We start from the raw sequence: 15,285 nt of genomic DNA on the forward strand, positions 1-15,285 counted from the left end.
GCTGGTGCTTTAATTTCCAACTTATACAATGTCAAGAAACTTTTTAAAAAAAAATCATAATTTATTTTCCATGGTGCAGCATAATGTAATAGGTAAGAACAGGAATCTGGAGTCAAAGACCTGGGTTTGAATTTCAACTCACTGGTTGTACGAACTTGAAAAAATTACTTATTGCTTATGTGTCTATGTTTGCTCATCTGTTAAAGGGATGTTTTGCCTCATATTGTTGAGCATTAAATAGGATAGTTATAGGGCTTTAAAGTGGTTCCTACATATAGTAAGGACTGTGTTAGTATTTGTTAAATGAAATACATTTTTAAAATGAAATATTAATAATAGTAGTACACTGACAATTCCCAGCTATTACATTTAGCAACAAAGCCATTAAAAATCTTTCATGACATTTAATAGATGAAAAACTGGGACATCTAAAGGATAATCATTTCCTAGAGCTGGGAGGGTAGTTGGATCCTACAAAGTCTGCTTCTCTGACCTTCTAACTTGTGGTCTGGTGACTATATTTTTTCACTTGCTTGGAAGGAATAATTATTGAGTTCCAGAGGCTAAAGTCAATTAATATCCAAAACAAGATGGTGCACCACTCTGGAGATAACACACACATTAACAGTTAAAGAAAAGGAATTCACAATGGATCTGGCCAAATATGGTAATGTCCCTGGCTCTTCTGGACAAAAATTTCCATAGAAGTCCTAGGAACTCTACATGAGAGGCAGGGACCAGCCAATGGACAGGGTTCGAGTCAATCAATGACTCAGCCTAACCATTTGTGTGAGAGCAGTTCAATGGAAATGTCATGATTCCATCCTTTTCTTTGATATGAGTGAGCACTTTGTGGGAGGGGGAAAAACCCCCACATATTTATTGGTTGCACAGAAGTCATTTACTTTACTCCCATGCAGTGATTTTTCATTTTTATGACTATAAATTATGGGGGTTCTTTTTGTGGCCCAAAGGCGGACAATGTAGTCCTCAGAGAGCCAGAAGCAGACAGGGGTAAACAAATGCCCCGCTGATTAATGGGCCCTGCCCCACTACTTTGTCTGAAGTTTCTCAAGTGCACAGTTACTTCATAATTCCATTTTAGCAGAATGAGAGTTAAGGGATCTGGATGTAAGTGCCCTTCAATCATTTCATCAGAATAGCTTTCAATTTGTAGGGAGTTGTAGCAGGAAAAGGAGGAGCCCAGAGCTTCTCAAATTCCTTGAAGACGATGTGCATTCTGTAGACATCATGTTGTGGGACGATCAACGCTGTGAAAGAGAGGTTTCTGACTAAATCCACGTTGCCTGCTATTTTGTTCAGCCTGTTGTCTTGACCATTTCTTAGAGACTTATGAGCAGAGGTGAGAGTGATGGAGTAGACGGAGCAGTGAGTTAGATGTCAGAAGACCTAGATTTAAGTAGCTGTCTGAGCCTTTGATTCCTGATCTCCAACATGTGGAGTGAGTGAGCATATTTTCACATTCACAGTGGTGATACATGGATGAAATAACACCACGGGCAGTACTGTTAAAGGTGTTTTTTTTTTTTTTTTTTTTTTTTTTTTTTTTTTTTTTTTTACAAATGTTTTAATTGATTCTTAGAGAGGAAGGGAGGAGGATAGAGAGATAGAAACATCCATGAGAGAGAAACATCATTGATTAGCTGCCTCCTGCACACCCCTTCCTGGGGATTGAGCCCGAAACCCAGGCATGTGCCCTGACCGGGAATCAAACTAGCAACCTCTTAGCTTTTGGGTCAACACTCAACCCCTGCCTGAGCCACAGGATTTGGGCTGAAGGTGACTTTTAAATGCTCACAATTATTGCTTGTTTTTCTCAAGGAGTGCTCGAAGTTCTTCTCTGCTACAGCCTGCTCTTGAGAAAGAGGAGTTGAGACTGACGATGTTAAGGTTAAAGCCATTTTATTGCTCAGGGACTGTGTGTGAAATGTCTCCATCTGAGCGACAGCACAGCTTCTTCTGGAGTCCCTTAGTTACACTTGCTGACAAGTGATGGCCGAGGAGACAGCTGTGCTCTCTGTTGCCATCTCTTTCAAGGTACCACTCTTTCCGCAGGCACTGAAGCAATTTCTTTTAGAATTTGAGGGCAGTGGTTTTTTTTTTAAAAAAACTACTGAAATTTTTATGATCAATATGTGTATTTTTTATATAAATGTCTGTTCTTTTTTAGTGGATCATTACATTCTCAAATAGCAAGGGTGCCTGACTATATGTGTGAAAGCTAAAAGACCAATCCTAACCATTTTCAAGAACAAAGATTTTCTTTGCGGTGCAATGAGTGCTGGTAGGTCAGGGTGTGATAACTCATGCTGACTGGTATTGGAACCAGCAAACATTTGCCCTGTAACTGCCTTCAAAAACTTAAGAGAGCTACACATTCTTCAGGGAAAGGCTTCGGAGAACTATGATGAGTAGAGCATTGACTGGGTGCCATTTAACCATAAATCAGTTCTTTCTGTGCTGAGCATCTTGCCTGCTCCAATGTCACTTATAGAGAGGTCCTGTATTACTCAAAAGTCTTTTCTATCTGCAGGAGTGTGCTCTGTACCCACCCATCCCTGCTGCACACAAGTTGGAAGTGCCAGAGATAGTTCCAGGAATGGCCCTCAAAGAGCAATGAGAACTGGTGTCATCCATTGTGGAATTAGGTGGTAGGCACCTGAGCATACAATGTACCATCTTCATACTTTTCTGAATGATTGAAATTTGTCCTAATAACATGTTGGATGAGATGATATTGTGGAAGACAAAGCATGGGAAGATATTCACCCTATGTTGTTCAGGAAAAATGAAGATTACAAAACAATGTGGACAATGATCATAATTTTGGAAATATAAAATGCATATATACATATACATATGTATGTGTATGTATGTATGTATGTATATATGCTAAGAATACATACACACATAAAGAGACATATAGATAGATAAGTATACATCACTTTCAATACCTTGACCTATATTTCTGTAAGAAAAAACAATAAACACATAACAATTGTTAACTGTATTTAGTGGGCATTTGGAGAATTTTAAAATAAATTTCTATTACTTCTCTGTAACTTGTGTAAATTTTATGATGTATCAGTTTATTTGGTCAGATTAAGAAATCTATTATTTACAAGTTGTTTTGAAGAGTTTTTAGAAGACTGGTTAATGATAGGGGAATGAAAGCTATACCTAGATGTTGTTTTATGATTTGATTACAGCTGCAAAACAACACATGTGATTTTGAAGGTTTTTTTTTTTTTTAATGTATATTTTGGGGCTCCAGTGGCGCAATTGGTTAGCGCGCGGTACTTATAATAAATATATATTTTATTGATTTTTTACAGAGAGGAAGGGAGAGAGATAGAGTGCTAGAATTGTCGATGAGAGAGAAACATTGACCAGCTGCCTCTTGCACACCCCCTACTGGGGATGTGCCCGCAACCAATGTACATGCCCTTGACCAGAATCGAACCTGGGACCTTTCAGTCTGCAGACCGACGCTCTACCACTGAGCCAAACTGGTTTCGGCTGATTTTGAAGGTTTTAAGGAGAAACGGATAAGGGTATATTGGAAGTTAAATCATGAGAGTAACAATGCTTATCTCTGAGATATGCTTTTATGGAGAACTTTTTTTTTTTTTTTTTTTTTTTTAACCCTTAAAGCATTTTGGATGGCCAGATTTTCTACAAGAACATTTATTGTTTTTACAAACAAAATGTTATATTTTAAAGGGAGAAGACCTACATTTCTATTCCAGGGCCAACATGTGATAAGTTTCAATGAGAAAACTCTTTTTTAAAAATATAAGAATGAAGCACTCATGACATATATGAAGGTGGTTTTCCTACGGCTTTTCAAACTCATGAGATTATTTCAAGCATTAAGAACTGGAAACTCTTACCACAAATAAATCTTCACACACTGTACCAGTTCCCCTTTCATGAGACTCATTTTTCATTGAGTAGGCAGACCATAACAAGCTTCATAAGTTATTCTCTAAGTAGAAGAGCAGCAAGGAGCCGGAGCAGGGGAGAGTTTTATTAATCTTGCACACACCAGGGCTCTATTTCACACCCAGAGCAGCATCTCTCAATAGGAACACATAGACCAGTGGATGGGCTTGAAGTTGGGTTGCACAGGCAACCATGAGGCAGCTCGGATCCCTCAGAGAGGGTGTTAGCTTGACTTCCCTCCCTGCACACTCACGCCCCTTCTCCACTGAGCAAGGATTCCACTCCTCCACTCACTTGATTCTGGGCTGGCATGGATGCTTTGAACAATAGCATATGTAGAAGTGATGTGCCAGGATTGGGGTTGACTTTTAGGAGGACTGGCCTTTTCTGTTTCCTCCATGCCGAAGCCCTGAGATGCATGTGAGAAGTCCCAGCTAGTCTTCTGAAAGGAGAGGCCATGTGCAAGAGCACTGAGGTGCCCAATGTGTGACCTTCCGCCACCTGGAACATTCTGTCTCTCTTCCTCTGCCACCTGTAAAGCACCGACCTGTGTTGGGGAACCACAAGGTTATCCAGGTCTGTTGTTGACCAGGTTGGCAAGTTTAGTCTTTTTCCTGAGAGTCAGTGAGTGGAGGAGAGGGTCCGGATACCCCTTGGGCACCAGCTCTGAGCTACATTCTGCAGTTGGCAGTAGGGCTCTTGCATTTTCCATCCGTCTTTCTACTTTGTCTGATTTCTCAACTTAGAAGCAGGGGCCAGGGAAAAGGTTTGATTCACTGTGTTCCCCTCAAACCTCGACACCTCAGAGGATTTTCCTTTATGTAATTAGAAGACTTGCCAGGATGAGTTCTAGCGTGGGTCCCTTGTCATTGATCTTGTCTGTTTCAATGCCACCCAGATGTCTCCAGGTTGTCGGCGTATGCTGATAGAATTAGCCACACAGTGTCACCAGCTCCAAAGTTTTAGCTAGTGGGGAAAAAACACACTCATTTTATCCTTAACGTTCATGTGAAAACTGCTGTGCTTCTATTAATGGGAAAGAAAGTTCAAGCATTAAGCTGTTAATATCAATAATGAGTCAGGGTAATTACATACTGTAGATAATTATAATCTCTATTATTATGCCATTCGACTAAAATACTCCTAAAGAAAAAAGGGATTTGGGTACCAGTGTTTGCCAGGTTTTTTTCTTGTTTTGTTCTGTGTATTTTTGCAAATTACAAGCGATGGCTAAATGTGTTAGAGACACAATTTTGTAACAAATTATAATACTGTTGAAGGTAAAACGCTGTTTTAACCTTAAAAATTGAAAAAAAAATGCATGAGCAAAATTTGTCACATGCCTCTGAGCTGATTACAACCAGATTCAATGCTGTAGAAGTAAAAAAGAAAGAAAAAAAAGAATACAAACCTTGCATTGTATAGCAAAAGTAGGTGGTTTATAAGTCTGTGGACTTACTGTGTGAATGTTGCAAAGGCAGCCGGTGAATGCTTGTATGTCTCTGAGTATAGCCTCTGTTCCACTTTGTCTGATCTTTCATTCTGGAACATCCATCCCTCATATCTGTCCTCCATATTCACCAACTTTGTTATTCTTGAAATCTCTGTTTATTTCATGGATATTCTGGGAGGCTATCCCACTGATCTCTCCATCATTACCCATGATTTTTGCATTTCTCTGCTTGTTTCATGAAGATCATCGTTTCCTAAGTGCTTTGCCCAGGTAATAATGATGATGCTAAAAGTATATGGATAACTAATAATATGCTATCCTAGCGGTCATTGTTTTGTGTATATAACCCCATGGCAGAGGCTAGAAATTTGAATCTTAATAAGGCCATGCAAACCATACAAGCTCTTATAGTTATTAAATAATGGAACTGGAATGCAAAACTTGGTTTTGGTTTTTCAAAGCTCATGTTTTTAATTATGAGATTACATGATAACACAGTTTTTGAAAATGTTACTCTGTATTCTGCCTAGGCCATTTTCATGTATACTGCTTTTCATGTGTATTTCTATCTCAGGCCATTTTGCTTTCCCTTCAACTAATAGAAATCCTAATAGACTTAATAGATGTTTTCTCTTTCTTTCCTGCAGAAAACATAAATTTCCTTGCTTCCATTATCCATTTATGCTTAATCTGCCAAACATAAATTAATTCCATTTGTATTTCTTCTTCCCTTTTCATTTGTACCATGAAAGAGCCTCCTCATCTTGCCAGCAGTTAATTTTCCACATCCCCTGCACCTCTTGCATCCTACAGCTCTCTCATCAGAGGCTTGCTCTGTGATGCTTCCCCTCCTCTCTGCATGTCTCCTTCCAATGATGCTTTGACAAGCCTCTCCCATGTAAAACAACAAAAACACCTCCTTCAATCCATGCTTTTCTCTGACCACTTCTCTATCTCTCCTGTCACATCCAACCCTCCTGAGGTGGAGTTTTAAAAACTTTCCATCTTCATGCTACATTCCTTCCTTAAACTTTTTTGTTTTTGTTTTAAATATATACTTTATTGATTTCAGAGAGGAAGGAAGAGGGAGAAAGAGAAAGAAACATAAATGATGAGAGAGAATCACCAACCGGTTGCCTCCTGCACATTTCCCACCGAAGATCAAGCCTGCAACCCAGGCATGTGCCCTGATGGGGAATTGAACCATGACCTCCAGGTTCATGGGTCAACGCTCTACCACTAAGACACTGGCCGGGCCCTTCTTCAAGCTTTAAAAATTTGGTAGTATGCTTCTTGCTTATTATCTCAGATGAACACCTTTTTCTACTTAGCTCATTTGGCCTTAAGAGTTACCTGGATTTATATACAAACCACCCCCAGTAAGTCTCTCTCCTGGACTCCTTTCCTTGCACAAACATCCTTGTGCTTTCTTCCTGCTTCTCTGAGTCTCGAAGGCTCAGTGTCCCTTACCCTCTCACCTGATCACACGCACCCTGCAGTGCCTGCACCCACCTGCCATTTTCCGTCTATACTGCCGAAACCTGGGTCCCAGCAGCAGCATTCAACCCGGGCTTCCTGCTATGGGTCTTGCACTTGATCATTCTAAAATGTGACTCTGGTCATATCGCTTCCCTGGTTAACATGCTTTCATGGCTTCTTTGCAAACATGGGTGAAATTCAAACAACTCCCCACGTTATAAACATTTGAATGGGGCCCAATGAGTGCTGATGTTGAGTTATGGGTTAGAATTCCAGCAGGTGTGGTCAGGTTCCATGGAGACAAACCCTGGCTGAGGTGAGGAAGATTGCTGTCGGTGACAGATTTCACCTCTAACCCATGTTCCTATTGTTATGAGTTTGAGGAGGCTGGGTGATGTTAACTAGTACACGGTAAGTACAAAAGTACATCTCTTCTTTACATTAGGGTTTGAGGTGGGGAAGGCAGCTGTCCCCTATTTGAACTTTAGGGACCCCTTTGGGCCTCATCTTTATATGTATCCAGCTGACAAGAGGGTAAAGAGCATGGGGAAGGCACTAGACCCTGAAACACAGTTCCTGCTTTCTTCCTCTTCACAGGAACTAGCCACTGGGTCATACAGAGATGAAATGGGCTGGGGAGTATGGCTTCATTGTTGATATAAAAGGAAAAGTAAAGAGAGAATGATTGAGGATTGAGGTGTGTCAGACAGGCAGGTACATGAGTGATTGTGGTTGGAGGTGATGAGCATGATGGGAAGGAATATAGGGGAGGTGGTGATCATGAGAGAGGAGATGTGTGAGCTTATTTTTTTTCATTTTCATCTGTTCAGGAGAGAGCCTCTTTGGACTACCTTGTCATTCCATAGCCGACATCAAATAATATTTTGGCTGTTCCTGTTGTCCCTTCCTTCCTCCCCCCCATTTTTTGTTAGGCAATTGGAAAAATGAAATTGTTTAAAAGAGAAACATGTCATTCTCTGAGCCAGTCCATTAAGTGTAATTGATCGAGAGGGTAGGCGCCCGTCTGCTCTGCTCTCTGAAAAATCTCCCTGGAACTCTGACTCTAGCTGGATGAAGCTCTCAAAGCAGGAAATGTGTTCAAAGGCTGCTGGGGAGGTCTCTGTTTCTCAGCCTTCAGAATGTTCCTTGGGTGTGTTTATCCACAAGGAGCTGTCCCTGAAGATGGTACTGCAGTCTTTCATTCGAACACACAGTGAAATAAGAGCAGGACTAGTGCTGTTCACAACAAACCTATCTCCTGCCACCCGACGGGGGCTGAGCACTGAAATGGTGCCTACCTGGGTCACCCCATTGTAGCAGCATCTGCACAGGCACAGCAAAGCCGTGGGTGACATAGGACGAGTTGCTCTTGTAGAAAAAAGATCCTAGTAATAACTATTGCACAAGCTTGCCATGAGACTTCGGCAGGAAAGCCTGGGGAAAGCCCTTTGCCCAGAAGAGATGCCCATAAAGGTGAATTCCTCCCCTTCCTCCCTCTCTGTCTTCCTTACCCTCCATCCCTCCTCCCTTCCCTTTCCTGGGAGAGTTGAGTTTTAGCAGAGAGGACTGGGAAGATCTAGACAAAGATGAGACTGACATGCGGTTCTACATGGAAGGAGAGAAAGTGAAAAAACGGACAAAGGGCAGAAACAAGCGAAGGGGAGGGGATGTAGTTGGAAGTGCCCTTCCCCACAAAAGGAAGAAACGGTTTTGCAGTGAGAAAGTGCTGTTTGCCACTGGAGAAGTCTAAGGCTTGAAGGGGTCAAAGAAAGATATGATTTACACGCCTGCTGCAACCAGCCTCTGCAGCTGAACAAGGACTCTCGGCCGAGGCAGCCTCACATTTGGTCTGGTTAAGGTTTGACAAGCAGAGAGAAAACTAGAGGTGAGCAAGCCCCTGTCATTGGAGACTTAAGCCAATAGCTCAGGTGGGAAGGAGGTGAAGGCTTAAGCTCCTCTTGGCTTCTGCTCTGGTGCCTGCAATCTCGCTGGCTGCCCACCATGGCACAGAGGCTGGCATGGAGGACGGGGCTAGGAGAGCAGTCTCTGTCGTGTTCTGTACATGGAGTCCTTTCTCCTACATGACTATATTTTTCTTGCTCTCACTCCTCCCCCTTGGAGTCCTGGCTTCATAGCCCAGCCACATCCTCTGATGTTCTGCCTCTTAGTTACCTGTGTTATTGCTCTCATTCCCTCACTCCCCACTTGGGTCTGTGTGCCACCCATTCTTGGTGAGAAACCCATTTCCCAGACGGGCAGGGTCTGAACCAACTAAACCCACTCCCACCACCACTGGAGGAGAGGCTTTGGCCCTCTGTCCTTGTCTGTGTTCTGCAGAAGACAGTGCTGATGATGCCAGAGGGAACGGGTAGGCCCAGGGATGCTTCAACCAAGTGACAGTGTCCAGGTTCTTGTCATCATGTAGGAAAGAATTTGAGTGCGAGGCAGCTAGACTCAGTAAAGCCGGACATTTATTAAGGCGAAAGTACACATTCAGATAAGGGAATACAGGTGGACTTCAGGAGTGTGCAGCCCCACAGAGTTTGGGGGGCTAGTTTTATATTTTGGGTTAGCAGAGACGAATGCAGGAAGGGGTGGTCCAGGGTGGAGTTGGGGCAGGGTAGGCAAAGCACCTCCTTCATACAAGAGGAGGGATTTTTCCCTTCCTTATTTGGTATTGATTAGAAGTGGCATCAGGGTCCTGGTCTATTTGCAATATTAATGATATTGTAATGGCATTACAATCAGCTGTAGGTTATTCTTTAGTCTGAGTGACTAGCTGGGCTGGGCAGGATTGGTTTTCTGTCTCTGGCTTCCTGCTTCTGTACAGAGGGGAGGGAGGAGGTTGCCTGGTACCTTAATCTAGCTCTTCTGCCTCACAGAGAAGATGCATCTGAGGCCCCTTTCATGTCTCCTGAGAGGGAAGCACTTCCTGATGGGTTCCCACAGGAGCCTAGAGTCCCCCAAGGCCAGCCAGCAGGAGCAGGAAGCTCTCAAGTAGAATGGTTTATGGCTGATTTAAAAGAGATTTCTGTTCCTTTGGGGTGGTAAATGCATCTTCAGAGAATTGGAGTGCAAAACTCTATTCTCAGCTCTTACCCTGAAATCCTCCTTCTTTGGTGATCTGGCCTGGAGATGCTGAAGGCATAGGTGGATAGTGTCCTGCAGGGGATGGACAGGTCTATAAAACAATGCAAAGGTAAAACCCATTTTTCTCAGGGATTAATAGAGAGTTTTTACATGATGGCCAAAAGGGGAAACCAGGAAGTCAGAGCATTAATTATTATAAAATGAAAGAGTCAAGTATGCACTAGAGCCAAAGAACATTGTATCACTTTGAAATGCTACACTGGGCAGGAGGGTTTTATAACTCTGGGATAGGCATTGTTGGCTCTGCCCTTGGGACAATACTAGCGTCCCGTGACTGGTGAGTGGGGTAAGCCAGTCTTCTTGTCCCACCCTTTCCATCTTATCTTACCTGTCCCTTCCAGGTCATTCTGAGAAAGAAAGGAAGATGGGAAATATTGGCACCTGTGTTTGTTTCCAAGGGCTGCAAAGCAAAAAGTGACAATGAAATTTGATTTTCTCATGATTTTGGATGCCAGAAGTCCAAAATCAAGGTACCGGCAGGGTCCCACTCCCCTTGAAGGTTACAGGGAGAAATCTTTCTTCTTCCAGCTTCTGGTGGTTCTGGCTTCTTGGGCTTGGAGCCCCGTAACTCTGATATCTTTTTTCATTTTGACACTTCTTTCCCCGTGTTCTTTCCTCTTCTCCTCAGAGGACACTTCTCATTGAGTTTAAGGTCCACCTGCCCTAATCCAGAATGATTTTATCTCGAGATTTCTCACTTGATTATATCTGCAAAGACACCCCCCCCCCCACTTTTTCCCCCAAGCAAGGTCACATTTTCAGGTTGGCATCTTTTGTCTTTTACCAGGCTTGGTTCTTTATCATTCCAGAAATCAACAAGAGTTGCAATACTACTGACAAAATACATGAATCTCTATTTCTTTCTTTCTTCCTTCCTTCCTTCCTTCCTTCCTTCCTTCCTTCCTTCCTTCCTTCCTTCCTTCCTTTCTTTCTTTCTTTCTTTCTTTCTTTCTTTCTTTCTTTCTTTCTTTCTTTCTTTCTTTCTTTCTTTCTTTCTTCTTTTTTATTTCAAGCAACTCCCACATAGCCTGTAAATATATTAATCACCAACATTTCCTTCATTCACTTGATTTTTTTAAAGAGACCTAGAATTGGCTTTTTCTGTGTTACTCCAACTGATTTTAATTTCTTGTCAAAGACAACATTCGCATAACAGGCAAACGTAAACGCGACTGGTTTACTGCCTGTCATTGTCAAAGGTGATGAGTGTCGGTGGAGAGGCTGAGGGGAGTGGTGGGAGCCATTTGTCCTTTCTCTGTATCCACCCACGGATGGAGTTTTGATGACTTTGGTGCATTTGCAGCAATACATTTCTGTCCATTGTGCCCTCAGAATGTGCATTAAAAAAAATTTGTTAAGAAAGATTGGTCATTTATACAACTATACTCAAATCAAGGGTAAATTCTTGGAGTCTCCCATTGCAGGGTTCTCATTGTGTTGTAATTATGTTTTATTAATAATTATTTGAAGTAATATCTTAGAGCATAGTAATCTTATTTTAGTTTATATATAGTGGATGGTAATAAAATTTGGTAAAAAATAAGTAAACATAGAAAAGAGAAAAATAATATAAAATTTAAATATGGCTGCTACAAACTTTTCAAGTAATCAGCAAGAAACACACACAACAAGAAGATACCACTTACTGAGAGATAAAATAATTTTAAATAGAAAAAAAAAATTCGAAATAGGACACATTAAAAGAAGAAGACTCAGATTGAATCACAAAAGGTGTACTATACATATGAGGCATGCCACAGAAATGATTGTGGAAAGATTAAATGAAAAAGAATAAGCAAAGGAATCAAGGCAGTGAGGGACAAATGCAAGTAAAAAAGAGAAAAGATCCAAATCTCAATATCTCATAGGTTTCCATTCAAACCAAAAACATTCAGTGAGGAAAGAAAGAGCGCTTTATAATGGTTAAAAGTTATGCTCCAAAATATAAGTTTAACATTTTCTTTATAAGTTTAACATTTAACATTTTGAATATCCGTATGCCAAAGAACAAAGCATCAAACTTCATGAAGCAAAATGTAAAAGTAATACAAGAAGTAATGGGTGGAAACACATTGGATGGAGACTGTAGTTCGCTTTTCTCTGTCCACGACAGTTTAAGTAGATTAAATATATGCAAAGCTATAGAAACCTACATTCCTGCCATAATATACATTAAATTCTAAGCAAAACAAAAACGGAGTCTATGTAAAGTCATAAAAAATGACTATGCACTAGACCACAGATAAAACAACTAAGTCCCAAAGTAGAAAGGTACAGACACCACCCCAGAAAACTAAAAATTCACTGTTGAAGTTGAAAAAGTCAAGGTAGGGAAATTAAATTTGTTTGGAGAGATGGACACACAATGCAGTGTGCAGATGATGTTGCATTGAGTTGTACACTTGACACTTGTATGGTTTTGCAAACCAATATCACCAATAAATTCAATAAAAAAATAACAACTGGAAATGAAAATAATAGACCTGGAAGTTAAAAACAATTTTTCCTAAAGAACTCTGTATTAAAACCTCAATTTGAAACATCAGAACATTTCAATAAATGTTAATAATAACTCTCCATTCCATAGCCAATTTTTCTCAGTGGTTAGAGTATTGGCCCATGGATTGAAGGGTCGTGGGTTTGATTCTGGCCAAGGGCACATAATTGATCCCCCACATAGGAAAGGGTACATTCGGGAGGCAACCAATTGATGTCTCTCTCTCTCCCATTTCTCTCTCCCTTCCACTCTCTCTAAAAATCAATGGAAAAAATATCTTTGGGTGAGGATTAGAAAAAAATCCTATATAATAAAAGCCTAATATACTAAGTGTCTGATTGTCTGGTTGGCTGTTCAACGAATCAAAGAGTAATATGTTAATGATATGCTAAAGCTGCTCAACTGTTTGCCATGACATGCACTGACCACCAAGGGGCAGATGCTCTGATTTATAGGTTAGCTGGCTGCTGGGGTCCAGCAGATCAGGACTGAACAAGACTGGCTGGACACACCCTGGAGCCCTCCTGCAATCCCTCCCCAGCTTGTCAACCTCCTGCGTCTCTCCCCAGCTCTGATCATGCACTGGTGGGGTCCCTCGGCCTGGCCTGCACCCTTTCACATTTGGCCAAATGGTGGAACAATAAGTCACTATGATATGACTGACTACCAGGGGCCAGACACTCAATGCAGGAGCTGCCCCCTGGTAGTCAGTGTGCTCCCACAAGGGTACGCTGCTCAGCCAGAAGCTGGGCTCCCAGCTGGTGAGCACAGCGGTGGTAGTGGGAGCCTCTCCTGCCTCTACAGTAGTGCTAAGGATGTCTGACTGCAGGCTTAGGCCTGCTCCCTGAATTTCTAATAACACCCCCTGTTAGAAGTTATGAAAACAGCTAAACTCTTTAGAGAAAAACGTTGGGTGCTAAATACTTATGTCAATAATTTAAAAAGAATTAGCTTCAACTTATCTGAAATTATCCAAATTATTTGTTACTGTCTTTCTCCTCCAAGTAGAATGAGAGCTTAATGCAAGCAATGCCATTCCTTGCTGCACGCAAGTCAGAACAAGGGCATCCTGCAAAGGTCAGGGCCAGCACATGGGGTCTCACAGGTGTTAGGGTGGGCTGAGCTGAGGCCCACTCAGCACCTATCTAGAAGTGGCCCCCCCTGCGGAAGACTAGGCCTGGCTGGGGATAGAGAAGGTTAAATAACAAAATTGTCCAGTAATAGCCCTGAATTTAAGAAGCACGGTATTTACAATGCCATTTAAAAATTTTTTTAAATGCAAATTCTGAAGCATGAAGATTAGTAAATATTTTTGAAATTCAATTAAAAATAATAAATCCAATGCCTCAGCACAAACATTTTCCATAACAGCAATGGGTTTCATGAGGGGGAAACGCACCTGTTGCTGTAAGCAACCAGCAGTTTATGCCTGCATGGTGTTTCCCTGCTCAAACACCTGTTCTTATTGGTGCTCACACATCCATGAGTTGTTTTATTTTCCTTCCTTTCTTTTTTTCTCGTCCTCATTCATTTCTCTTGTTTCTTTGCAAAAACTGGTGAATAGATTCATAGCTCAGAGCACAGGACTAAAGTGCTCTGGCTCTGTCTGAACTGTTCACATTTCCATCCGACTGACAGTTGGGGCACAGTGTGTGGGAAGGCATATCCATAAATGCCCTAGCTTTTTAATGGGCAGCTGCAGGTCAGGGGCTTGTGTATCTATCTCTTTATGTGTGTGGTGGGTATAAAACATCACGGCTCTTCCCTTCTTTTATAAATGTCACTACTATGGCCCATGGAATTCTCCTGGGATGTATGAAATAATGACAAAATCACAATAACTACTCTTTATTGAACCATCCTCTGGGGATATGCCCTCTCTTATCATTACAACAATCCCATGAAGGACAGAAGACACAAGTTCAATGATATGCTTGAGGTTGTAGGTTAACATGAATAAACCGATAAACTAGTAAAACAACCCATGCTGACCCTCTGGCCACAGTGGCCAGGCTTGGAGTTGCAGACCTTAGCAAAGTCACTGCCAGCAAGAGAAATATAGAAGCTCTCGCAAATATTTCCTGCTCTTCAAAACCCTTCTGCTCGCTGATGCTGGAAGTGCCTAAAAATAGACTTTGTTTTTTTAGAGCAGCTTTAAGGCCACATCAAAATTGAGCAGAAAATACAGAGATTTCTCATGTATTCCCCTACATGCTCAGCTTCTCCCACTATTGACATCCCCCATCAGAGGGGCCATTTGTTACAACTGATGAGCCTGCGTTGACACATCACAGTTCCCCAAAGTCCACAGCTCAGGTTCACTCTCGGTTTGCCCATTTGATGAGTTTAGATACCTGTATAACGACATAGGTATCCACCATTGTAATATCCTACAGAGTAGTTTTACTGCCCTGAATGTCCTCTGTGCTCTGCCTATTCGTCCCTCTCTTCCTCTCCCCATGGCAACCACTAATCTTTGTCTCCATAGACTTGCCTTTTCCAGAATGTCATAGAGTTGGAATAATAGGATATTTAGCCTCCTAGAATGTTTTCCTTACACTTAGCAATATGCATATAATTTTCTTCCACGTATATTTATGGTTTGATAAGCTCATTTCTTTTTAGCATTAAGTAATATTCCCACCATAGCAGGTTTGGCTCAGTGGACAGAGCTTTGGTCCACCAACTGAAGCATTCCGAGTTTGATTCTGGTCAAGGGCATATACCTCAGTTGTAGGCT

The sequence above is a fragment of the Pipistrellus kuhlii genome, unplaced genomic scaffold, assembly GCF_014108245.1.
Source record: "Pipistrellus kuhlii isolate mPipKuh1 unplaced genomic scaffold, mPipKuh1.p scaffold_m20_p_10, whole genome shotgun sequence".
NCBI lineage: Eukaryota > Metazoa > Chordata > Mammalia > Chiroptera > Vespertilionidae > Pipistrellus > Pipistrellus kuhlii.